Source organism: Schistocerca piceifrons, chromosome 5, assembly GCF_021461385.2.
Source record: "Schistocerca piceifrons isolate TAMUIC-IGC-003096 chromosome 5, iqSchPice1.1, whole genome shotgun sequence".
Classification (NCBI taxonomy): domain Eukaryota; kingdom Metazoa; phylum Arthropoda; class Insecta; order Orthoptera; family Acrididae; genus Schistocerca; species Schistocerca piceifrons.
This window is the reverse complement of record NC_060142.1, coordinates 496,046,123-496,072,410: the sequence shown is the minus strand read 5'-3', so window position 1 is coordinate 496,072,410 and position 26,288 is coordinate 496,046,123. Positions and strand designations below refer to the sequence as shown.

The window sequence follows — 26,288 nt, the reverse complement described above, 5'->3', positions numbered from 1 at the left end:
ATCCTCCAAGTCAAGGAAAGTATGTGCTGTTACACAAAAACATAGTTATTGCCCGGAAAAAATTCTTTGACTCATGTCCGTAGCTATTTTCGAATTACTGTTGTCGAATATTAAAATTAACTTTAAAAAAAAGTTACGTGATTGTTTCAGTGGAACGAAAAACACGTTAGTGAAGATAAGGTAAGTTTTCGTTATGAAATAGGTAAGTAGTTTATTAACAAACATGAACTTACTGTCACATTAAAATAGAAAAATTTATTTTAACATTAAAATAAATTTGTAATGACCAAGTTTATGTTATAAGTTCATATTAATTGGTCACACAACTTGGGATATTCTTAAAAATGTCTAAATTGATTCATCACTCACTCTAGTAACCAAATGGAAAATAAGGGACTGAACTCACAGTAGTTGAGCTTTGCATTTACGACGATGTCGACGGTGCTGTGTTTATGAAGTGGCGGGGGCGGGGATGGTAGTTGTGCTGATAATGGTATTGGGGGTGGTGGTGATGGTAGAGTCGATACAGAAACAATACGCCACCTGAAGCGCAGCAATATCTATAACAGGATTTCCAACATAACACGTGTGACCCACTAGAGTGGAAAAATATTTTCCCTGCGCTGCTACTGTTTGTGTATTCCATCCTTTCACGGCGGACCAGGCTTTCCAGACGATGTTTGGTTAAGCCCGCTAAGCGTTTAATGGGCGACATTTCATTACCTTCGGCCACAGTAAAATCCATTCGGAAAGTGACGCAGTATGAGGTTTGGTGTTTACAGAGATCGTGACAGTTGCAACAAATTCTAGATACTATCAAGACGAATGAGAGTTATCATTCACACATTGTCTGGATCGTCGGTGAGCTAGGAGTAAGGCGACGGTAGTTATCTGACCCCTCGCTGACACATAATTATCATTGTGATCAGCAAATTTTATCCTAACACACGGCCTAATGTCCAATTTATGTCAAAACAGTATATCTGTACATATTACTAAATTTAAGCCCCCCGCCATGTTTTTCAGTCTGTATGTGAAGGCTAATCTCGGGAATTGCTGTAGGGGTTCTGATAAGGTTTTCACTGATAAACAGACTAATTCACGAGGAAGGTTTCTGCATACACACCATGCGATCAAAAGTATCCGGACACTCCCAAAAACATACGTTTATCATATTAGGTGCATTGTGCTGTTATCTTCTGCCAGGTACTCCATATCAGCGACTTCAATAGTCATTAGACATCGTGAGAGAGCAGAATGGGGCGCTCCGCAGAACTCGCTGACTTCGAACGTGGTCAGGTGATTGGGTGTTACTTGTGTCCTATGTCTATACGCGAGATTTCCACACTCCTAAACATTCCTAGCTCCACTGTTTCCGGTATGATATTGAAATGGAAACGTGAAGGAACACGTACAGCACAAAAGCGTATAGGCCGACCTCGTCTGTTGACTGGCAGAGACCGCCTGCAGTTGAAGATGGTTGTAAAGTGTAATAGACAGGCATCTATCCAGACAATCACACAGGAATTGTTAACTGCATCAGGATCCACTGAGAAAACTTTCGATTTCAGGGTCGAGCGGCTGCTCATAAGCCACCCATCATGCCCGTAAATGCTAAGGGACGCCTCGCTTGGTGTAAGGAGCGTAAACATTGGACGATTGAACAGTGGAAAAACATCATGTGGAGTGACGAATCAGGGTAGACAATGTGGCGATCCGATGGCAGCGTGTGGGTATGGCGAATGCCCGGTGAACATCATCTGTCAGCGTGTGTAGTGCCAACAGTAAAATTAGGTAGCGCCAACGGTAAAATTCGAAGGTGGTGGTGTTATGGTGTGGTCGTGTTTTTCACGGAGGGGGGCTTGCACCCCTTGTTGTTTTGAGTGGCACTATCTCAGCACAGGCCTACACTGATATTTTAAGCACCATCTTGCTTCCAAGAGGATGGCGACTGCATCGAACACCTGTTCATAATGCACGGCCTGTGGTGGCGTGGTTACACGACAATAACAGCCCTGTAATGGACTGGCCTACACTGAGTCCTGACCTAAATCGTATAGCACACCTCTGGGATGTAATGGAACGCCCACTTCGTGCCAGGCCTCATCGACCGACATCGATACCTCTCCTCAGTGCAGCCCTCCGTGAAGAATGGATTGCCATTTCCCCAGAAACCTTCCAGCACCTGATTGAACGTTTGCCTGCGAGAGTGGAAGCTGTCATCAAGGCTAAGGTGGGCCAACACCATACTGAATTTCAGCATTACCGATGGAGGGCGCCACGAACTTTAAAGTCATTTTCAGCCAGGTGTCCGGATAATTTTGATCACATAGTGTAATGTACTAACGCTACGCCAGACAATTCGTCCTGTCCCATAGACTCTGAGCTATCCGCGCGGAACTGAGGAATGTTATCTACAGTATACTAGAGTATTCACACAGAAATACTATGTATCCAGCGGATATCTACAAGCGCAATCATGCCTTAAACGGTGTCGCGGCGCATTAAGCACAATCACAGAATAGCAAAATATCGGAAGTACAGAGCTCGTGTTACGACACAGAAACGGAATGACAGCAGTGCACCAAGTGGTGTAGAAGTGAACTTCAAATGCGAGAAATATGGCTCGGAAATCTGTATTACTGCTTTTTGTAACACTAGTACTAGATGATTTTCTTTTACACTTTATGGGTGGATCTGGTAGTCCGGTGGTAAGGTGTATTTATTTGTAAAACCCAATATTGCAATTTCGACCATGTGGATATTATGTTCCTGTTTACGATCTTCCTGTGCGTATTGTAGTCTTTGAATTGTAACTTAAATATGTTGTTGGTATTCTGCATAATTTTTGTTCTCTTCTTGTAGTACTGGGTGGGGAAGATGACTCCATGTTTGTTTTTGTTTTGCAGTAAATGTAAACTGGTACTCTATGGATTATTTGTCTGTTTGTTCAAATGGCTCTGAGCACTATGGGACTTAACTTCTGAGGTCATCAGTCCCCTAGAACTTAGAACTAGTTAAACCTAACTAACCTAAGGATATCATACACATCCATGCCCGAGGCAGGATTCGAAACTGCTACCGTAGCGGTCGCGCGGTTCCAGACTGTAGCGCCTAGAACCGCTCGGCCACCCCGGCCGACGTCTGTTTGTTACTGCATACGAATCCGTGTGTGAACTGCTTCATTTAAATGCACTCTAAACATATATCTGGTATTCTGCGTGTTACCATCCGGTTTTCATACTCTCGCATTCAATGGAGGTTACTGTTTATAGTATGTCTTGATAACCTGTGAAAAATTTGAATAACTAGTGTTGCTTTTTCAGCAGTTGCAAGGATGAATGCTCTAATCAAAAAGACTACGAAGCATAGGACCTACTCATCTACCTCTATAGTCATACCTGCAACACACTGTGAAATGCATGGCACCCATAGCAAGAAACAACACCATTCAAATCAGAATTACGCACTCATTCCGTAACAGGAATATAATAAAGGTGAATACAAAAACTGTCAAAACATACTAACATGGAGATCTCCATAAAAGGTAGAAGGCATGGAAAACGGCTGCAAGCAAAAATACGGTAGAATACGAACTAAACACTTACAATGCCTTTAAATCGAGCAGTTCACACTGAAGGTTCGTGAGCAATAACAGATACACCTAAGTACACAGACCACCATGCAACGAAAGTAGCTTTTGTTTTATATGAAACAAGAACAAATTTGGAATCATTTACGCTACCCAATATTACGGATGCGAGAAGAAAGCAATCAGAATGCGGGTTACATATTTACAACGCATTTCAAAGACGAATACCAAGGAGAAGTTTTGATCAGAGAGCGCTGTGATGAAACTAATTTTCGTTAACTATGAAACTGAAACAAACCTGAAGACTAAAAATCAGTCAGTAATAAAGCGAGATGGTAGACTGATAAACCGCAGCGCTCCAAGTGGCTTGACAGCGAACAAAGAGCATGTTGCCTGACGTCTTCGTGAGGAGAATCACAATGGATTATTTAATACAATATCTTTATATTCTCCTTGGAATTAATAAATTTTCTCGTTTATGTGGAAGCACGCGTTGCGTCTTACTTTATTTACTTGGAGCTACATTGCGAAAACAGTGCAAAGATTGCCGCAGCCGGCACGCAGAACAATTTCTGCGAGCAACATTTCCGTCTTCGCTAAGAAGGCGGAGCAGCTACGCAATCTCATTAAGGTACGATGAGCAACATAACGCTGTAGGACTCCCGCTCCCGGAAAGGAAGTTTGTCACGCCTGTTGTATACTCTATACTTTTTGAGTAAAATTACAAGCCCTCCCGTTACTGCTATTAATATTGCTGTGGAGCATTTACTGAGTATTTTTGTGTGAACTTCGGCGTAGATTGCGATTGTACTGATCTCTGGTTGATTTGCCCGCTGCTGTTGTCACCAGCGGATCTCACCTTCCGTTCATTTGCTACTACCCTAATTTTGGTCTGTACACAATTACTAACTTTCTTCAGAGAAGATCATTAAGCTATAACAGTTTTCTAAACATGTCGTCAGGAAAACTACACCCTCTGAACATAAACCGAACTCATCAGAGATCGATATTACTCTATTGATCAAGGCTCTCCAACGTTAGACGTTACAAGATTCGATTGAGGACACGGGGTCAGTTGTTCTACTCCTGGACGACCAGACACACCACTGTTTGTCAAATGAGGAATACAATAATGGTACAATTGTCTGTGAAAATTATACTGATAAAGCGACGGTATCGGAAGGAAGCACACTGAATTCACGTCAAGTTTAAACACGAACGATGTGATCCTTCCTGCCAAAGCAATTACTACTCAGTCAAATTGCCGTCCATTAAATCAGAGCCCTTCTCAGGAGACGTGCAGAGAGAGTATAGATTTTGGGAACAATTTGATAACTAAGTGGACAGCACCCCATTTTCGTCCACTGTCTTCCTTCGAGGCTATCTCGAAGATAAAACTAAGACGCTCGTCGAAGGTATCGCTGTAACAGCTTCGACTTACGAGGGTATAAAGAAAAGTCTACGTTAACAGTACAGAGATAGTAATAGAATCATTCGGGCACATCCAGAGTATTACGAAGTGATTGCGCCTGTTCAGTTCGTATCCCGGAAAGCCTCAATTTAACATTCATAGATTGTAACTGAAGTAAGCAGGCATTAAAATCATTGGGGGAAGACGTCAATGCCTGTGGGAGACTTCAGAAAACAGCGCGCCTTCCAGAAGAAATCTGTCGTCACTCGATAATGGGCGCAGAACTACATAACCTCTCCAAAGGAGACCTTTCAAGTTAATAGAGTTTCTAGCGCAAGAAGTAGACGGAGCATGCATTACTTAAAAGATCCGCTGAGGAGTACAAGCAAATTAAAACCCGCTACCCTCGGCTTCGGCTCTAATTACACAGTCTAAACAAACTCTTCTCACGTAATAACAAGCGGACGCCAGAACCATTTTGCGTAATCTGCGCACAATGTAGCCATTGGGCGCAAGATTTCCAGACAGTACTAAAGGCACAGGAGCTTGTCAATATACTGAAGCTATGTAACCGTTGCTTCCTTTCCCTCTAGAATGCCCATACTTTTAAGAATCGCATGGCGAAAGGCAAGACCTTCTGGTCGTTCTGTAAAGGCAACCACCACAAATCTTTCAGTGGCCGCAAAACATCTGCATATAGAACGCAAACGCGTTGTAGATCAGTGGATGATGTAAACACAAGATCCTCCGGCTCCACGCGCTTGCAGACGGCACGTGTTCGTGTTGCAGGTCTCAAAGGCGTGGAACAACTGACTCACTGTATTCTGGACGCTGGTACCAGTTCACCTCTGTTAACAGATTTTTGATTGCCAGTCTTCTGTCCGCAGCTCGTGGTCGTGCGGTAGCGTTCTCGCTTTCCACGCCCGGGTTCCCGGGTTCGATTCCCGGCGGGGTCAGGGATTTTCTCTGCCTCGTAATGACTGGGTGTTGTGTGCTGTCCTTAGGTTAGTTAGGTTTAAGTAGTTCTAAGTTCTAGGGGACTGATAACCATAGATGTTAAGTCCCATAGTGCTCAGAGCCTTTTGAACCATTGCCAGTCTGAATTGTGTGACTGTCACTCGGTCGCTGACGGTCGGCGCATACGAGCCCGCGGTTACCACATATGAATCACGCAGGCTCGTCCGTCTGAATTTTAATATGTGGTTTTTTAGCAGCCTCCGGTCTGTACCACGAGATGCCACGATTGTGCAACACGCCAAGCAACCTATCACTGACCGATCCTATTCCCAAACATACGGATGTCGCTTATATTAATATCTCCGTCTCTGATCTTAAAGTCCTCGAAGTTTGACTAAATACTTAGCGGGCGTCGGGCAGGTGTTTCTGCAGTACACACCGCACCTCATTAACGTCGAGTCACAAGGGCCAACGGGTGCCAACATCAGGAGTTTCTGGGTTTTGGAAGCGCGGAAATGTCCATTACTTTGGTAGGGTTTAATGCATCTTATCAAAGGCAACAGAAGCTCGAACATTCACGTTTTCTGCGAAGTTTCTGACCATCTACATTGTGTCTTTTACGTCATGTGTAAGAAGAACGAAACTACTTACACACCTCAAGTGCCGTAAAAACCATTTAGCACCAGTCAAGAGAGTAACTATCTCGCGTCCACTGTTCCCAAATCTCCCACTAAACGAAATAAGCTAAACGTGTCCACAAAAAATTGCCAGAAAAAAGTTGGAATAAAAAATGCGTACAATTGTGCAATTTTATTTTTGCAGTAATGAAACTGTATAGCAGACTAGCATGAATTTATATCGTCTTAATTTGGAATGTACTGGCCTGTACAGCAACATAGACGATTAACTGTGAATGTATAACCCTATCTTGAATTACATACGCTTGATAATAAGGAAACAATATACTTGCATTTTCAAAACTTCAAAATGGATTATTTGTATCACTATAAATATTAATTTAAACATTAATTTGCATCCAGGAAACCTACATTTAGATAAATGTTCAAATGTGTGTGAAATATTATGGGACTTAACTCCTAAGGTCATCAGTCCCTAAGCTTACACACTACTTGACCTAAATTAACCTAAGGACAAACACACACACACCCATGCCTGAGGGAGGACTCGGACCTCCGCCGGGATTAGACGCTCAGTCCATGACTACAGCGCCCTAGACCGCTCGGCTAATCCCGCGCGGCTACATTTAGAACTGCTTCATCCAAAACATCAATGCACCGACATACGATTGCCCTGGTGTAATTTTGTTACGGTGCAAAGTGGAAAATGTAATCCTTGTAACATTTATTGCGGCATCGAAGACCTGCTCGTATTTTAAGAACACCGCGGTGTCTGCAGAGACATCTTCGTTGGTGAACGGGGCTCAGTTCGAAGCGGGACTCATCACTGAAGACCGTTCTTCTCCAGTCAAGGAGATTCAAGGGCGAAGACTTATCTCGAGATGCCCTAGAAAGCGGCGGGATACCAGCGTGGCTGCTGCCCAGCACACGGCCCGACAACCAGCACTGATGGTCTGGGGTGCCGTTTCTTTTCATAGCACGACCCCTTTAGTTGTCATCCACGGCACCTTCCAGCACAGCGGTACGTCGCCGCCCCGTTTTGTTGTCCTTCATGGCAAGCCATCCTGGGATTACATTTCAGCAAGACAATACCCGACTGCACACGATGAGAGCTTCTCCTGCTTGTCTTCGCGCTTGCCTAACCCTACCTTGGCCGGTAAGGTCTTCGCGTCTCTCCCCAACTGAGAGTCCCTCAGAACCGCGACCAACAACTGTATCAATCAGTGCAAAGCCGAGTAACTGCCAGAAGTGGAGCAACACGTTATCGACATGACCGTTCTGTAAAGCTGTTTCTCTTTAATAAATAATCAATTTTTTCTGAAACTGCCATCATCTATTTATACAAGGGTGCGTCAAATGAAAACCTTAAATATTTTTTAAATATTATTTATTGTGCAGAAGTGGTAAAAATCTGTATCACTTTTCAACATAATCTCCCCCACGCTCAATGCAAGTCCTTCAGCGCTTAAAAAGTGCATAAATTCCTTTCGAAAAAAATTCTTTTGGTAGTCCACGCAACCACTCATGCATCGCGTGGCGTACCTCTTCATCAGAACGGAACTTTTTTCCTCCCATTGCGTCTCTGAGTGGTCCAAACATATGAAAATCACTTGGGGGCACGGTGTGGTGAGCATGGTGGATGAGGAAGACACTCAAAATGCAGGTCTGTAATTGTTGCAACTGTTGTACGGGCAGTGTGGGGCCCTGCATTGTCATGTTGCAAAAGGACACCTGCTGACAGCAATCCACGTCGCTTTGATTTGACTGCAGGCCGCAGATGATTATTTAGGAGACCTGTGTATGATGCACTGGTGACAGTGGTCCCTCTAGGCATGTAATGCTCCAAAATGACTCCTTTTTCGTCCCGAAAGAATGTCAGCATAACCCTCCCTGCTGATGGTTCTGTTCCAAACTTCTTTAGTTTTGGTGATGAGGAATGGCGCCATTCCTTGTTCGTTCTCTTCGTTTCCGGTTGGTGGAAGTGAACCCAGGTTTCGTCCCCAGTAACGATTCTTGCAAGGAAGCTATCACCTCGTTCAAAGCGCCGAAGAAGTTCTTCACAAGCATCAACACGTCGTTCTCTCATTTCAGGAGCCAGCTGCCGTGGCACCCATCTTGCAGACACTTTGTGAAACTGGAGCACATCATGCACAATGTGGTGTGCTGACCCATGACTAATCTGTAAACATGCTGCAGTGTCATTCAGTGTCACTCGGCGGTTTTCCTTCACTATGGTGAGACTATTCCAGAAATTGGTCAGAAAGTCATTCAGGGCTACGTGTTAAGGAGAATGGAGTAGAATAGGTTGAAAGGGAATTCCATATTGTAATATCTAGCACAAAATATATTTCCTGCTGTACTGCAGTAGCTGTTTACTTACTCTTTATCTCTAAAATCTCCACACATTGTAATTGTTTATGTTATATCCCAGCAATTATTTTCAGCTTCTGACAATGGTAAATTTTCTCAATTTCTACCAGTTTCTACAAGTCTCGAGACAATCCAGTACCACCCCATCCTATAATGCTTAAATCATATATTTTTCTTTCTTCAATGTTCTGTCTAGTCACAACTCGTTGTGCCTGACCTGGACGAGGTGCATCTTCCACTGAAGTCACACCATTTGCGCATTTTCTACTCCATTCGTAGACATGCTGCTGTGACAAACATGCATCACCGTATTGAACCTTCATTCGTCACCACGCAAAAACCCAACAACAAAACGCTGTTTTTCCCTGGTGGAAATCGCAAGTGGGGCGGCCATCTTTATACTGATACTGCGACAGTATGTGTGCATCTGCACTATGCTGCCACCTACAGGCCATTTCGCACGCTGTTTGTAGCACGCTTACCAACTTACAGGATAATGGCGCGACATTTCGATTTATTATTAAAAATTTAAAGTTTTCATTTGACTCACCCTCGTACATGTGTATCATAACTACAGATTTCCATCCCATTCGCGTAATTCATTCTTGTTGCGTCGTTTTTTGTTGGTCTTACAATTCGAGTATTTACAGTATATCATTGGCGCGCGCGTCCATCCCTAAGTACTTGCGCTGATAACAGAAATGCCTACATTCTTTTTCGCCTTCAAGCTTGCAGTCTGTGCTGCTCGATTTTTTTTCCTTCAGCGGTGCTGGTTGTACTTTAACAGAGATACACAGCTGTGTCATTTGACTGCTGCAATGGAAGAGCGGCACAGCGATTCTCTCATGGACATCTTTGCTAGGGTTGTTACAACTGCAGAAATAGTACGCCGCACTCACAAATTTTTGAGCGTGTAATACACTCGATGGTGCGTCGTCATATGCTCTGCAGCCACCATCGTCGTCGACATTTTGAACTATAACTGTATGTAAACAGTTCTTAAATGGTTGTGCACTTTCTTCTAGTTTGCCGTAGTGGATATACCGGTTCCCGTGAGATCAACGAAGTTAAGCGCTGTCGGGCGTGGTCGGCACTTGGATGGGTGACCATCCAGGTCGCCATGCTCCGTTGTCATTTTTCCGGGTGCACTCAGCCTCGTGATGCCAATTGAGGAGCGACTCAACAGGATAGTAGCGGCTTCGGTCAAGAATACCATCATAACGACCGAGAGAGCGGTGTGCTGACCCCACGCCCCTCCTATCCGAATTCCTCCGCTGCGGATGACACGGCGGTCGGATGGTCCCAGTAGGCCACACGTGGCCTGAAGACGGAGTGCTACTTTCGTCTAGCACAGTGTGTTCAATCTTTTCTGTAAATGTAAGCCGCAATATGTTTGTTTCGCCTGAGGTACTACTATGTTTTATGTTGGTGAGGTTTTTCCTGGTTATAAAGATATTTTCGTAGAGACAAAGGTAAATGAGGGGGGAGGCAAAAAATCGAATCAATGATATCTACATCTACATCTACATCCATACTCCGCAAGTCACCCGCGGTGTGTGGCGGAGGGTACCTCGAGTACCTCTATCGGTTCTCCCTTCTGTTCCAGATTGTCGGTATGCCTCAGTGTGGGCTCTAATCTCTCTGATTTTATCCTCATGGTCTCTTCGCGAGATATATGTAGGAGGGAGCAATATACTGCTTGACTCCTCGGTGAAGGCATCTCTTCTCGAAACTTCAACAAAAGCCCGTACCGAGCTACTGAGCGTCTCTCCTGCAGAGTCTTCTACTGGAATTTTTCTATCATCTCCGTAACGCTTTCGCTATGACTAAATGATCCTGTAACGAAGCGCGCTGCTCTCCGTTGGATCTTCTCTATCTATTCTATCAACCCTATCTGGTACGGATCCCACACTGCTGAGCAGTATTCAAGCAGTGGGAGAACAAGCGTACTGTAACCTACTTCCTTTGTTTTCGGATTGCATTTCCTTACGACTCTTCCAATGAATCTCAGTCTGGCATCTGGTTTACCGACGATTAATTTTATATGGTTATTCCATTTTAAATCACTCCTAATGCCTACTCCCAGATAATTTATGGCATTAACTCCTTCCAGTTTCTGACCTGCTACATTGTAGCTAAATGATAAAGGATCTTTCTTTCTGTGTATTCGCAGCACATTACACTTGTCTACATTGAGATTCAATTGCCATCCCCTGCACCATGCGTCAATTCGCTGCAGATCCTCCTGCATTTGTGTGCAATTTTCCATTGTTACAACCTCTCGATATACTACAGCATCATCCGCAAAAAGCCTCAGTGAACTTCCGAAGTTATCTACAAGGTCGTTGACGTATATTGTGAATAGCAACGGTCCTACGACACTCCCCTGCGGCACACCTGAAATCACTTCGGAAGACTTCTCTCCACTGAACGACATGCTGCATTCTGTTATCTAGGAACTCTTCAACCCAATCACACAATTTGTCTTATAGTCCATAAGCTCTTACTTTGTTCACAATTATATTGTTACTCTGTAACTGGAGACCACGAGAATGTTTAAAACCAAAGTACTCAGAAAATACTCCTAAATGATTTCCGAAATTTTGTAATGAAATTCCGTTTCACCCTGTATAGACATTTTCATATACAGACTGATTCAGCTGCCCCTGCCGTTGCCGTTTTAGGCGACCCACCCTGTTTTTACTGTCATAAAACACGCGTGAGATTTTCATAGTCTCTCGCTTGCTACGCGCAAACTATTACTCCTACAGTTAAGATGAACCGCCCCTTTTTGTAGGAAAATTGATGTAGTTAAATTTTGTACTGGGATACGTTTTGCTGAAGGTCACGGTTTTCGAGTCATTAAAGGAAAACCTAGAAATTGGCCTTCAAACGCACCTTCACCCTCAATCATCCCCCACGAGTCAGGATTTCTAGTACGTTGTTCGTGGCACTCCCTCCTATCACCGCACAAAAATATCTGACAACACGAAATACTCCCGATATTCGACTTTTCTCGGTGACTATTGATTGGGCTATTACGCCACCACCATAGCCTCCTATTTCGTAAACATTATTAATTTAAACGTGCGCGTGAGGCAATGAAAGGAAAATGACTTTCGTGAACGTTACGCTAAAACTGATTTGCTGACAATTCGATCCAAAATTAACCCCTACAAGCACAGTAGTTTCGTACTCAGATGCCCTGACCATTACAGCGATGTAATTGTTTATTTTATGCTGTCAGAATTCACTTCGCACGAGATGCAAGTTGTAAAGGAATAGGACTGCAAGGGATTTTGTCGCTCAGAATCAAGCAAACTGCTTGCGTAGAATGTAACTTCTGCAGTGGTTGGGAACCCCGCTCTCACAAGGAAAATGCGCCCACAACGAGCGCCCGAGAGAATATCCACAATGTAATCAGAACTTTCAAAGGAAGGGGAAGACTCCAGTGGGTATTTTCCAGCTTAATGAATGAGAAACGATGTTTTCCGAAGGCAGCTGGCTGACTCGTCTCCGCTAGATATGCGACGGAAAACTGCAAAAAAAAAAAGAAGTACTTCAGCTGTTTGATTTCCTGGGAAACCCACCGACGTCGTTATTAAAATGGCATTACCAGTAATCCTTTGTGTGACAAAACTGTTCGAAAACTTCCGCCACTACTCGCTTCATAATACGAAGGCTGTTTGTTTTATCACTGCAATATCTGATGAAATGATTTTTTTGTGAGAAATCTTAAGCTTCTTAACATTGACGTGCCGGAACTGTCGGTAATAGGGTACAGTATTGCGTCATTTAATACTACAGTACGCTTGCTGACAACTTCAGCCAGCCAACGGAAAATTACGACAGAATTAGATCTACGTTAAGTTCTCCGCAAGCCATTTCGCAATCGATCTTTTGTTACAATCTATTCGCTTACTCGCCGGTTGAAAAATGGCTGCCTGTTTGCTTCTATTTGCACACTAATCTGTCTTTCCTTACCGTGTCTTCCTCGATTAAAAGGTTTCTACATTTTCATGACAGGGCTTCCCGAGAATAACGACACTTTTCTTCCATTTTCCTATTTTCTTTCCACAGGCATCTCTCTCACACTTTCATATGTGTTATATGGATCTACTTAGACCGTAACAAGGAGTTTAATGTCTGCTGCCACGCCTACTCCAAACACAGGAACAGTATTCAAGAAATAGTCGCACCAGCGTTTTGTATATTTCCTTTAGAGATGCTACATCTTCCCAGAACCCCTCCAAACAACCCAAATCATCCGTTCGCCTTCCATAATAATGCTTTTATAGTCAACCCCATTTCATATTGCTTCGTACAACGGAACTGTCCAATTCGATATCTCTAAATCTGCCCTGAAATTGTTTATAGGGGAAGAATAAAGTGAAAGAAACAACGTCAAAATTTTAGCTTCTCAGACATACTGCAACAATTTTTTTAAAAAGATATGTTGAAATCTACGGAATCTGTAGGTAGCTAGGCAGCTGGAGAAATGTAGATCCTTGCCGTAGCTATGGCAGATGGCGCATGCGCACATGGCAGGCACATGTCCTTAGCTGAGGACACATCGGTGAACGGGTAACACGGCACAACATGATCGTAATTTGTAAAGCGAATTTCAGTTTCCATTGATAGTTTGAATGGCACAATTGATCAGTTACTGTTCGCTCGAATTTGGAATTCATTAATATGCATCACAATTAGCAGTTGACTGTGGTATTGCCAAGCGTTAATTGAGATAAAGCAATTACTCTTGATTTATTCATATATAGCTGCCAAAAGCATCCGTTTACGTGCAGGTTTCAGAGTTTCACGGTCATGTCGAGTCCAATTGATGTTTTCAGTGTTGTGAAGATGAAATATGAAGAACGCGGTATGCAGTCGCAATCACCTACTTCTCCCGAATACCTACATGTGTGTTACTTACACTCCTTCCAATGATGTGGACATTTCGTTGTAAATTGTGGCAACTTTACAAGCAACAGGAAGTAACTGATCATTCCGTAAATCGTGGTTCGAACTGTGACTGTTGTGCTAGTTATACACCAGAACAAAAACAAAGTACCTACCAAGCCCAAAGAACACACATATAATAATAGCTTTCAGTGAGAAAAAATGCTGTATTTTTGTGTTAAACGGAAGATTGAGAAAACGCTTAAACTTAAGCCGTACGCAAAGCCTGTTCCATTTCGTAAAATCCGACCATCGCTAAACGGAAGAAAAGTTTACATGAAGTACGAAATATGCGCCAAAATAAAACTCGCAAAAATGTGAAAGAAAAACCTTTCGAAAGAATTAGAAAGATTCACAAGAGTTAATGCACTATTAGCGACGGAGATCTACGAGAGTGGGCACTCTGAATTTCAACTGCGATGAAAATTACTGATTTCCAGGTTTCTTCGGCGTGGTTAAACAGATTTAGGAAATTATGCGGAAAAGGAAATCGCAAAATCATGAAGTTTACTTCAAGTACACATGGAGCGGAGATCTCATTAATAGGTAATACAATTCAGAAATCGCAGTTGACGTGCATACTAAGCTTCCTGTTATCCCCTAAAGCCTAAAAGCTGCGTATAAATTCATTGCTTTTGTTAGACCCTTGACGTGGGCATAACGACACCTCTGTCTTTAGCACGACGACGGAAAGACTGAGTTTGGATATCACCCGAAACTAACAGTGTGACACAGCCTCTCGATTACAAAAAATTTCCGATAGTGTACAGCACTTATCTGAAAATAGTCTGACAATATAACTTCCGACAGCACTTAGTCATTTCAGGTTTATCAGCGGAATAGTATGCTGGGAATACTGGAGATGAGAGGCACCACCAATATGGCAATCTCATTCCACTGAAAGTATTGCATCCACGCAACAAATTGGAAACTAACATTTCACAGCTGGAGGAAAATGGTCTAAAAGCACCACAAAGCGATATTTAAGGGGCACTTAAAGTAATAAGTGCTCATTCCCAAGAAATCTGTTTGCTTGTGTTAGTGCTAAGCTTCTGGGGTTGGTCAGAACAGAGGTATCTAGAGATGATACCCCATAAAAACTGTGAAATTAATTTTAGGGGTGGCTAGTGGAACTTAAATTTATTGGAAGGTCCCTTACAAAGTACGTTGGCCTTTAAAGAAATGCGCAATTTATTGGAAGGTCCCTTACAAAGTACGTTGGCCTTTAAAGAAATGCGCAAACGTTGGTACAATAGATTGCAGAGTAATGCTTCAGCGTTTAGTGCCCTCTTTTAGGTGGTCGGACAAGAGGTATCAGACGATTTCAGGTGATACTTGTAGGATCTTAAGAGGTCGGTTTAGCTCACACGAAAGTGTAAGAGACGTGCTCACGCAGCTTACTTCGGAGTCGCTGGAAGGAATGACACTGTCCTCACGATATCCTGTTGCGTAGAATAACAGAAACAATTCAGTATCTTATATCTCGCGTGTTAGAATAAGACACGAGGGAGTTTATGCCACGTACTGATATGCACGGAACGTATTTCCCTAGCTTAGAACGCGAATGAAATTGGAGTGGAGCAACTAATAATACTGAACAGTTCCCTCAGCACACGAAGTACACTGGCTTCCCGGATATAGGTAGACGTATAATGGTAATAGTCGGTGCATCTCCACTGACCTTGGTCTGATGCGCCGGTGTTGTTCCACCGACAGTAATGCTTGGTTCGAGAGAAGTACTAACGACGTCTCCCGTCGGTGATGGTATCCGGCTAGAGTCCGTGACTTAGCTTCAGGGCGCACATTCACTCAGCGACATCTGCAAGAGTAACGGATTGATGCAAACAAGTAACGCAAAAAATAATTATAAGTAAACAAGGAACTTCATGTGAAAGTGGAATTTTATCACAATAATAAGAAACTCAGAACTGAAAGAGGTCTCACAGTTTCCATATCCAGAAAACAACCTTAACAGCCCACAGGACGTTTTTAGGCATCTGAACTTTACGAACTACGATGGCATGCGTATTCATGGAACACAGGTGAACTATCTTCACTTTCCTGATGATCTTTTACTGTCTGCCTCAATAGAAGAGTAATTTTAACAACTGCAAGAAAAACTGAACATGGCTCTGAGCATTATGGGACTCAACTGCTGAGGTCATTAGTCCCCTAGAACTTAGAACTAGTTAAACCTAACTAACCTAAGGACATCACAAACATCCATGCCCGAGGCAGGATTCGAACCTGCGACCGTAGCGGTCTTGCGGTTCCAGACTGCAGCGCCTTTAACCGCACGGCCACTTCGGCCGGCAAAAACTGAACACAGAAAGTGTGAAACTAGGACTAAAATCCATCTTAGTAAGATTAGTATAGCGTGTAATTAAAACGATGAAAAATTTATGAAGTTGGGAAGTTGTTGAACCAGTTGGAATCCTTGTATTTGAAGCTGTTATAAACGATTGAAGTCTCTCTCTCTCTCTCTCTCTCTCTCTCACACACACACACACACACACACACACACACACACACACACACACACACACACCTAGAAATTATGAGCACTCAATTGTTTAAAAAAACGAAAAAGCAATCAAAAATTTACAAATTCACACATGTATATGAAACACCGTTTTTCGAAATTGTCCCCTTCGTCCTCAACGCCCTTTGCGAGCTTTCGTCAAGAAAGGCACCCACCGCCTCTTTTGCTATTGTTTGCCCTTTGGACCTTATCTCGTGTAGAAAAAGTTTTTCCATACATGAGCAATTTCAGAGAGGTGAAAATGAAAATCTGAAGCTACCAAATGAGGGCTGTGAGCGGGGTGACTGGTGATATCGCAACCAACCGAATGAACCAACAAAGTTTCTTGCGGCGTTGGCTGCGTGGGGACGTGCTTTTGTTATGCAAGTAGTACACTCCTTCGCTAACCCTCCCCTTCCACTCTGTATCGCCCTCCGCAGTTTCTTTCTTAGGTTTCACAGTACCACGCAGCTTTGACTGTCTCTCACTTCGGTAAAAATTTAGTGAGGAGAATCCCTTGACGATCGTTAAAGACAGGGAATATTTTTTCGAGTCGGACAGCGTTTTGTAATTTTTCGCCGATGACTAAGACGGTTGTCGCGGCCGCAGTGATTGTCTTTTCGTCTCAGGAGTGCAGTCGGCCATCCACGTCTCGTTGCCAACCACAACAGTCATGGAACTGCCCATGTTATACAGCTCTAAGCGTTCGAGAAATTCCCCTGAAGGTACGTTTTTATTGACTTTGTGCTGATCCTCGAGCAGTTTTCGTACCCACAATTTACAAAAACCAAATGTTTCAGTAGTGGTTTTTGCCGAAGAGGTTTGAAGATTTCTGGAAACGCTCCGTTTATCTCGTCCAACGTCAATCGTCAGGTCGCCACAGACAGGGTCGGATCCAGGCTCACTGCTTTTGTTAATCTTACGTCAGTGAATGGTAGAATGCTTCAGCATGTGGAACACATACAGTTCAGAAAATTATTTTTTTGAAAATCACATACTAATAATTTGGGAACTACATGTATCACGTAGTTAATTCGAGAACTGTGATAGGAAATTCGATAACGTCATAATGCACACAAAATGAAATCGAGGTATGTACTCACTATTACCAGTATTTTACTCAGCACTATCATTGTACAAGCGTTATTCAGTAAGTAATGTAACCGTTTCTTTCCTGAAAGCAGGTTTGTTTTACTCGGGATTCTAATACACCATATTATTCTCCACTTTTTTGGCTACAAAACCCTAGATTTCAACACAGTCTCCGTTCAAAGCGACAGCCTTACGCCTCCTTACTGGCAGGGCCTGTAAGCATTCAAGGTACCACTACAATGGACGACCCCGGAGCCAACGTCTTGCTGCAACAATAAGCTCCCCACCATCCACGTACTGCTCCCCGCAGAGCGCTACATGATATCAGCAATGATGCAGAACTGCTGGAAAGTGCCATAACAGGCGATAAAAATTGGTGTCCGGATATGACGTCGAACACAGCACTCAGTGGCACCAGGGGAAAACCGTTTTCGACGGTCAACAACGAAGAAAGCTCGACAGTTTAAGTACGATGAAGTGTGAAGGTAACGTTCTTAGACGTTGAAAGCTTAGTGAACCACGAATTCTTGCCACAAGGTCGAACCATCAATAAGGAGTACTAACTACTTCTTACGTCGCGACACCCAGACTCATGGCGTAACAAACCACGGCTTTGCATCATCATAATGCACCTGCTCACACTTAGTTGCTTTCCCATGATATTTTGGCCCAAAAACAAAAAGTTAAAAAATAAAGAATCGTAAAGATGGCCTAGCATCAATATTCTCAGGCATTGCCCTATTTGACTTTTTGTGTTTGCAAAGTTAAAGAAAATCCTGAAGGGTCGTCGTTTATAAGCACAGATGAATTAAAAACGCACTGGAGCCAGAGAGCCTATCGCTCTTCCTAAAAGAGTTCCAAAAGTGTTAGAAGGACTGGGAAAGCACTGGCATCAGTGTCTAATATCTAATGGGGAGTATTTTGAAGGTGTAACACTAACGTAGAGGAAAAATTGAAATTATTTGCAACAAAAGCATTCCAGTTATTTTTTTGAACAGGTTTTGCATGAAGAACAACGCTTCTCCTATAAACGCCGTCTCCCCCCCCCCTTCCTCCATTTTGAGAACTGGGTTGCACCGTATGCAATGGCTAGGCTTGATGTACGACGCCAATCGCTAGATAGATAGCAAAACAAACAAAAGGAGCAGGCAGTCTTGAATAGAAGACGTAATTATCACCGCAACGAAAATTAAACTGAGTTAAACAGATCACTGTACTTGAATTAACGTTCGATTAGAAAAAAAAACACTCGAGGACCTAATGGAATGTAACTATGTGCAGCATGGACGCGTATATTTGAGGACCGCGATGCGTGGAGAAACCTGAAGGCGGACTTTAACCAGCAGTGGATATCATGGTTGATGATGACGATTGCGACGACTTTATTTTGAACATGCTGACGCCATATCCACAGGATACATCCAGTGCTAACATATGAAATTCAAAGAGCAATTCTCAGTCACGGAACTTTATTTCCTCCTCCCTCCATTACCTGTGCTCTGCCAAGTTTATCTTTCTCCCCGTCTCTCATGTTTTCACTTTCGACTGCTGCTGCATTTCGAATGCCTATGGTTTGTCTTTGTTGTTCTACTTCACAACTGCCACGAATAGACTTTCAGTAAATTTAAGACGTCTTACTCAATGTAATAGGAAATACGTAGAATATCTGGTTGGATGGAATATTGCAAGGATAAACAAACCAATAAACAAAATCAATAAACAAAATCAATAAACAAAATCAATAAACAAACAGTGCCTCCTTCACTTTAGCAAGCTGACTTCCTGTTTGAATACTGTTTAGCGTCAACCATTGTGGGTAAACACATCGGTTACATTACATTAAAGTAGATGGTTGTCACGCTTCAGATAATAGCGATTTTATGTCCACTGGACTCCAGTTCTTGGAAGCAGCCGCACCCATTACATTTCTGGGAGCTTGTGTACGGATCTATTTCAAGTGAAACGACCCATGAATATCTTCATTGGAAGAATTTGCAGGGACTGTAGTACGAAAAGTAGCCATTCTGAGACCGGTACCAAAACGAATTTATAGAGGATATATTAGAGATAAAAAGAAGAGCAGAGCGATTTTTCAGAAATTAGTTTTGCAAACGCGTCAGGGGCGGACGCTCTTCCAACTCCATTGGTAGCCGGAACAAGGCGGGGGGGGGGGGGGGGGGCGGCTGTATCGTTAAAGATATGTGAGCGCAGTTTTGTAAAGAACTCAACCAATACATTGCTTCCTCGTATGTGTACCTCACTGGAAGAACAGGTAGGTGCAGCAAGAGAGATCAGACCTTCCATGGAGGCTTACCGACAACCGTTTATTCCGCGCATGTTCGCAAGTGGAACAGGAAAGAGATGAAGTGGTTGCGATGCACCAAGAGATCTGAATATAGACCTGTACAATTAGCGTCAATAGTTTTCAAAGTAGGACTGTTTTGGTTCAATACACGATTGCTTTCCTTTATCTCATAGCTCTAAACACACTTGTGAGTTCACAGTTTTTATGAAAGTTTACAACGCCTCTGTTTTGGTGGAAGGTATGCGGGGTACCTCTACTAAACTTCTGCCTGGAATAAGCAAATGTTAGTAGAGATTTCTGCGTCTGCGAAAAGAACTCTGCGCGAAGCATACAACAACTACTACCGTCACATCTTAGCAAAAGATCAGGCAGAGAACGAGAGAAAATTCTGGTCATATGTAAAATCCGTTCAAAATGGTTCAAATGGCTCTGAGCACTGTGGGACTTAACTTGTGAGGTCATCAGTCCCCTAGAACTAAGAACTACTTAAACCTAACCAACCTAAGGACATCACACACATCTATGCCGGAGACAGGATTCGAACCTGCGACCGTAGCAGTGGCGCGGTTCCGAACTGAAACGCCTAGAACCGCTCGGCCACAACTGCAAAATCTGTAAGCAGGTCTAAGGCTTCAGTTCAGACCCTTGTTGAGCAGTCTGGATTGGCAATGTGTAAGTAGGCTGTTTTGGTTTTTATGTTGGTAACGCCACGTAGTGGTCTGTATGAAAATCGCAGACTGCGCTGTGTGCAGTCTGTGGCTGGTTGGACTCATTGTTGGAATATTCGCTTATGTAGTGCTGGACAGTTGGATGTGAACAGCGCGCAGCGTTCTGCAGTTGGAGGTGAGCCGCCAGCAGTGGTGGAGATTATATATATATAGTGTGTGTGTGTGTGTGTGTGTGTGTGTGTGTGTGTGTGTGTGTGTGTGTGTGAGAGAGAGAGAGAGAGAGAGAGATGCTAGAGTTTTGAGAGGTTACTATAAGCGGACGATATGGACGCCAGAAAAAGGAAATTTGTAAATACGGATGTCATGAATCGAGATATAACTTTTGAACATTATTAAGGTAAATACATTGTTCTCTACCAAAATCTTTCATTTGCTAACTGTGCCTATGATTAGTTAGAATGTTTTATTTAGCTGGCAGTAATGGCGCTCGCTGTATTGCAGTAGTTCGAGTAACCAATATTTTTGTGAGGTAAATGATTCATGAAAGGTATAGGTTATTGTTAGTCAGGGCCATTCTTTTGTAGGGATTATTGAAAGTTGGATTGTTTGCCAGTTTAGTGATGACCAGAATAAGTAAATAGAGCACTGTCTACGTTCAGTTTTGCTCAGCTGTTTGAAAATCAAATAACGTAGAAGTTTACCAGCACAGTCACTCATAATTTTTCTAAGGGGACGTTTCAAATGAAGGTAGCAAAACGAAAGCCCAAGTTTTAAATTTCACATTCAAGAAATTGTTCACACAGGAAAATCGTATAAATATACAGTCATCTGACCATCGGGTTCCCCTATGGAGGACATAGTAATAAGCGTCCCAGACGTAGAGAAACAACTGAAAGATTTGAAAGCAGATAAATCACCACGTCAGAATGGAATTCCAATTCGATTTCACCAATAGTACACTACGGCGGGAAAAATTCCCTTAACGGGAGCGAGAGTCCTACGGCGTTTGTTGCTCATCATAGCTTAATATGACTGCGTGGCTGCTCCACATTCTCAGCGAAGACGGAAATGTTGATCACAGAGATCCTTCCACGTCCCGGCTGCGGCGATCCTTTCATGGATTAGGCCCTTACTTAGCCTGCAATTATAGTGAATCTATCGTCCAGAACGAAGTCACAAGCGACTGCAAAAAGCGCAGGTGTCAAGTGTGTAAGAATGTAAAAGAAGGGACCCGCCAAATCACAAACCAATATCCCTGACTTCGGTTTGCAACAGATTCCTTGGACATATTCTCAGTTCGAGTACAGTGCATTTTCTTGAGAACGAGAACCTGAAGTCCACGAATCAGCATGGTTTTAGAAAGCACCGGTCATGCGAAACTCAGCTTGCCCTTCTCTTAACGCGTCGGCACTTCCATACTCCAATCGCAAAATTCTCCACTCTCTGTATAGCCTCCTTCCAGGACATAGGCAAATTTTCCTCCTCCAGTCATATCGCTATACGTGGCTAGGAATAGGCACCCATCGACAAGTCCTCTGATGTCACAGTCGGTGTCCCAATCGAGAAACTGTTTCTCTGTAGCTGCGAAAGCAGCTTGATGGGGTGCCTTCGTGACTCCAATAAACCTCGTGAACGCTATCTCGGCGATAATGCGAAGCGCATCCTGCCATGGCGGCCAATTCTAGCCACGCGTACCGTTTTTCACGATCCTTCCTGATACAGATCTCGGCACGAGAGTCAGCAGGAAACATCAGGTGGATACCTGGAGTTTCAGAAGAATGCTGCACCCCCGGCCATGAACAATAATCAAGGCGTCGGGCCGTCGTGACTCCGCTGAAAAAGTTGCAAAAAATTTCATCTAGAGCTTCTGGGACAATTAAACGTGACCCGCTAACAGCTCCACTTTCCCAGAGGTTCAGAAACCCCTTCTGCTGAGACCAGCTGTCAATCAGATTGAGTACTACTGCGTGAAAGCGGCAGCCGGATATACCTCGACCGCGACCCTCACTGTTCATGAAGAGATGGTGACAAAAGGGCCTTCTTCATCATATATATGCAGCGATCATTCCTTCGCCTAGCCACAGCCTTAACTGTCCACCAAAACATAAACACAATCCCGCCATTTCTAATCACCCCATGTAATAAGCTACTAATGAACTTAGAACTCTCCAACTGTCAACCCTCCTCAACGAACATTACGTCGATTACGTTGTCATTAGAAATAAATAAAATTACCGGAACTGTGTACGTCTTTATAAACTGAATAATGAGAGTGAAAGAATGGCGACCCCATAGGACTTGCAACCTTCCAGATGGTCACAGAGCAACTTCACAGCCAAAGAAATATAAACAGCTGTGCACCACGAAAAACAATACCTTATCTGTTAGGGCAGCCTCTTTAATCTGAGTACAGGTATTTAGTAAATATTGAGAATAATAATGATGAACAACACAGACACAAGTTTACGTCGAGACGCTGACTACTGAAGTGAGGTCTAAAAAGCAACGAATGAAGTGTGAAAGTGCTGTAAAACGGGACAGTGCAAGGGGAACATACGCTAAGATTGGCACCCCACAAAAAAATACGGTAGAAAAAGTTTAAAACAGTTTTGAAAGATCACGAAAGTGTGACTCAATCAAGTGAGGCATCAAAAACAGATCAGCGCAGGCGAAAAATTTCGTTCATTGCATGATGTGACGTACTTATTTACAGAGTTGTGAAAATTGCTCCAGAAACTACAAGTATTCAAAAAGCTGTCATATGGAAGTGAAGACGGTCAGACGCGAAACAAGAGGAGAGGCCTGCTTCTGAGAAGCTGTTACAGAAGAACGACCAAAATTAAGAATCAGCATAGCACTGAATGCGGACACGCTAGAAAGATGTGTAAGTAGGCTGTTTATGTTTTCTCTATATAAGTAGGCTGTTTATGTTTTCTCTATGTAAGTAGGCTGTTTATGTTTTCTCTATGTAAGTAGGCTGTTTAGGTTTTTTATTGGTAACGCCACCTCTGTATGACAATCACTGGCTGTGCTGTGGGCAGTCTGTGTCTGCTTTGCATTGTTGTAATACTCGCCATTGTAGTGTTAGGCAGCTGGCTGTGAACAGCGCGTAGCGTTGCGCAGTTGGAGGTGAGCCGCCAGCAGTGGTGGATGTGGGGAGAGAGATGGCGGAGGTTTGTAATTTGTCATGAACTGATATATATATTATGACTTGTGATGATATTAAGGTAAATACATTGTTTGTTCTCTATTAATATCTTTCATTTGCTAACTATCCCTATCAGTAGTTAGTGCCTTCAGTAGTTTGAATCTTTTATTTAGCTGGCAGTAGTGGCGCTCGCTGTATTGCAGTAGCTTGAGCAGCGAAGATTTTTGTGAGGTAAGTGATTTGTGAAAGGTATAGGTTAATGTTAGTCAGGGCCCATTCTTTTGTACGAATTATTGAAAGTCAGATTGCGTTGCGCTAACAAAATATTGTGTGTCAGTTTAAGGACAGTCGTGTATAAATTGTTGAAAGGGGACGTTTCATATGTCGACCCTTAGCCTAGGATACCTCACTGGAATCTTCTGATTTTTTCTTGTAGTTTGTGTATTTAGTGTAGCTTTTGTTTATTGCTAGCGCGTAATTGTAGAGAGAATTTCCTTTGTAGTTGCAGTCTTTCATTGTTGTATAGTAAAACAGTTGTGGCATGCATGTAGATTTGCACCAAGTATTTCGCAGCTGCGATTGCAATTAACTAGATATTATTTTCAGTGCTATGTTAATGTGTTCTTTTATTTTTGATCTTCAAATTGTGTTTTTCTGTGTTGTCGTGTGAAATACTGTGACAATAATGGCGTGTGAAAAACGTAACACTAGGCTCCAAACTAAACTGAGAAATAATAGTGATGACGAGCGTAGCTTATCAGCGCCGCCGAGTAATGAATTTACTAATGTTCAAAGTAGTAATTTGGTAACTGTGCACAGGGAAATGGAGCGGGCGTCAAACAATGGCGTGGACAGTGAAACAATTAGTGAAGAGAGAAGTATTATCGATCGACCGGTCGGCAATAGCTCGCCTCAGGAAGCCGAAATGACACGACACGATCTCGCAAATACTGTAGATTCAGGTTTTGGATCCTCACAGTTTTCTCAAATAAGTCAAGACACATTTTCTGCTTGTCAAAATGTGAATGTTTCCGGTGTAAATTCACTGCCGAAAAGCACTGAGGAACATGTTTCAGACACCAATGCATTGTTATTACAATTAATACAACAAATGGGACAGACACAGCAAAAGCTTCAAAAGTTAGACACAGTGGAACAAAATCTTAAAAAGTTAGACACAATGGAACAACACCAGAGACAAACACAGCAACAGTTAGACACAGTGGAACAAAATCTCAAAAAGTTAGACACAATGGAACAAAATCTTCAAAAGTTAGACACTACACTTGAACAAACACGTGAAGATTTAACCACTGAGTTACATAACATTGGATCGAAATGTCAAAAAGTCTGTAATGACGTAAAAATACAAATTTGTGAGCATTTTCAACCTATTTTTTCGCGGCATGAAAATGCATTACAGAATCACGAAGCAGCCATAAAAGAACTGCAAGCCATTGTTCATGAAAATCATGAGACCTTGTGGGCTAAAATTGACTCAGTTGCATCTACCGATTCGGTTACGCAACTTGCAAAAACTCAGGAAAACTTAAAGGACACAGTAGATACTCTGAAACTTGGTTCAGAAAAACACACTGAGGAAATGTGTTCACTATCGGAGAAAGTAGCCGAACTTTCGGATCAGGTCACTAACTTATCTACAAAGGTAGATGATGATCTGAATGACACAAGACCTGTAGCCTTCACTGACACTGAAGAGTGCGAACAAATTAGGAAATTCAAACAAAATCAGAATCAGATTAATACGCAACACCAAAGAGAAATCCGGGAAGTACAAGATCAGCTGACACAGTTAATACAAGAATTACGTATTTCAGAGGATACTCGTGCCCCAACTTGGGAAGAGGGACTTAGAAACACGGAAAAGCCGCAAAATAATAACACAGGGCATTTCGGAAGTTATGAAAGAAATTGGCAATGTGCACCGAATTTTGAGATGGAACGGCCGACACGACCTAACAATGACCGATATGCGACTCGCCGACATGATGATTTTGACTATAAGCTGTTCATTACTACACGTAAATTCAAAACGTTTAAGAATTCTGCCAACGACATTCATCCACAAGCGTGGCTCCATCAATTCTCTCATTGTTTCCCTCCCAACTGGTCATTGGAGCACAGGTTAGAATTTATGTGTGGCTACTTAGAGAATGAACCAGCTGTAAGAATGCGATCGGTCATTCACGATTGCCACAGTGAAGGAGAATTTTACCATGCCTTCCTCTCAGCATATTGGTCTCAAGCCACACAAGACCGGGTAAAACATGGTATCATAATGATGAAACATTTCGAACAATCTGAATTTTCCAGTCTTGTGAAATATTTTGAAGACATGTTGCACAAGAATCAATACCTGTCAAACCCATACAGCCCCCCAGAACTCATCCGCATTTGCTTAATCAAACTGCCTAAACATTTACGACATATTATTTTAGCAGGACGTTGCAAAGACGACATTGAAGCTTTTCAGGGACTGTTACAAGAATTAGAAATTGACACTGACAATCGCGGAACGCGAAACCAGGAACACAACAATTACAGGTCACATCCGTCGCAAATCCGCGATGAAAGAAGTAATAACTGGACACGACAAGGCTATTCTC

General features: G+C 42.8%; 1 protein-coding gene across 1 annotated transcript in view; it reads right to left on the bottom strand.

The window, feature by feature from the left end:
* Positions 1-26,288, bottom strand: part of LOC124799107 — an 800,045-nt gene that overhangs the window by 422,791 nt on the left and 350,966 nt on the right. The window contains exon 3 of the mRNA XM_047262646.1: positions 15,609-15,746. The gene's annotated coding sequence lies outside the window, so the exon portion shown is untranslated. The remainder of the gene's footprint in view (positions 1-15,608; positions 15,747-26,288) is intronic.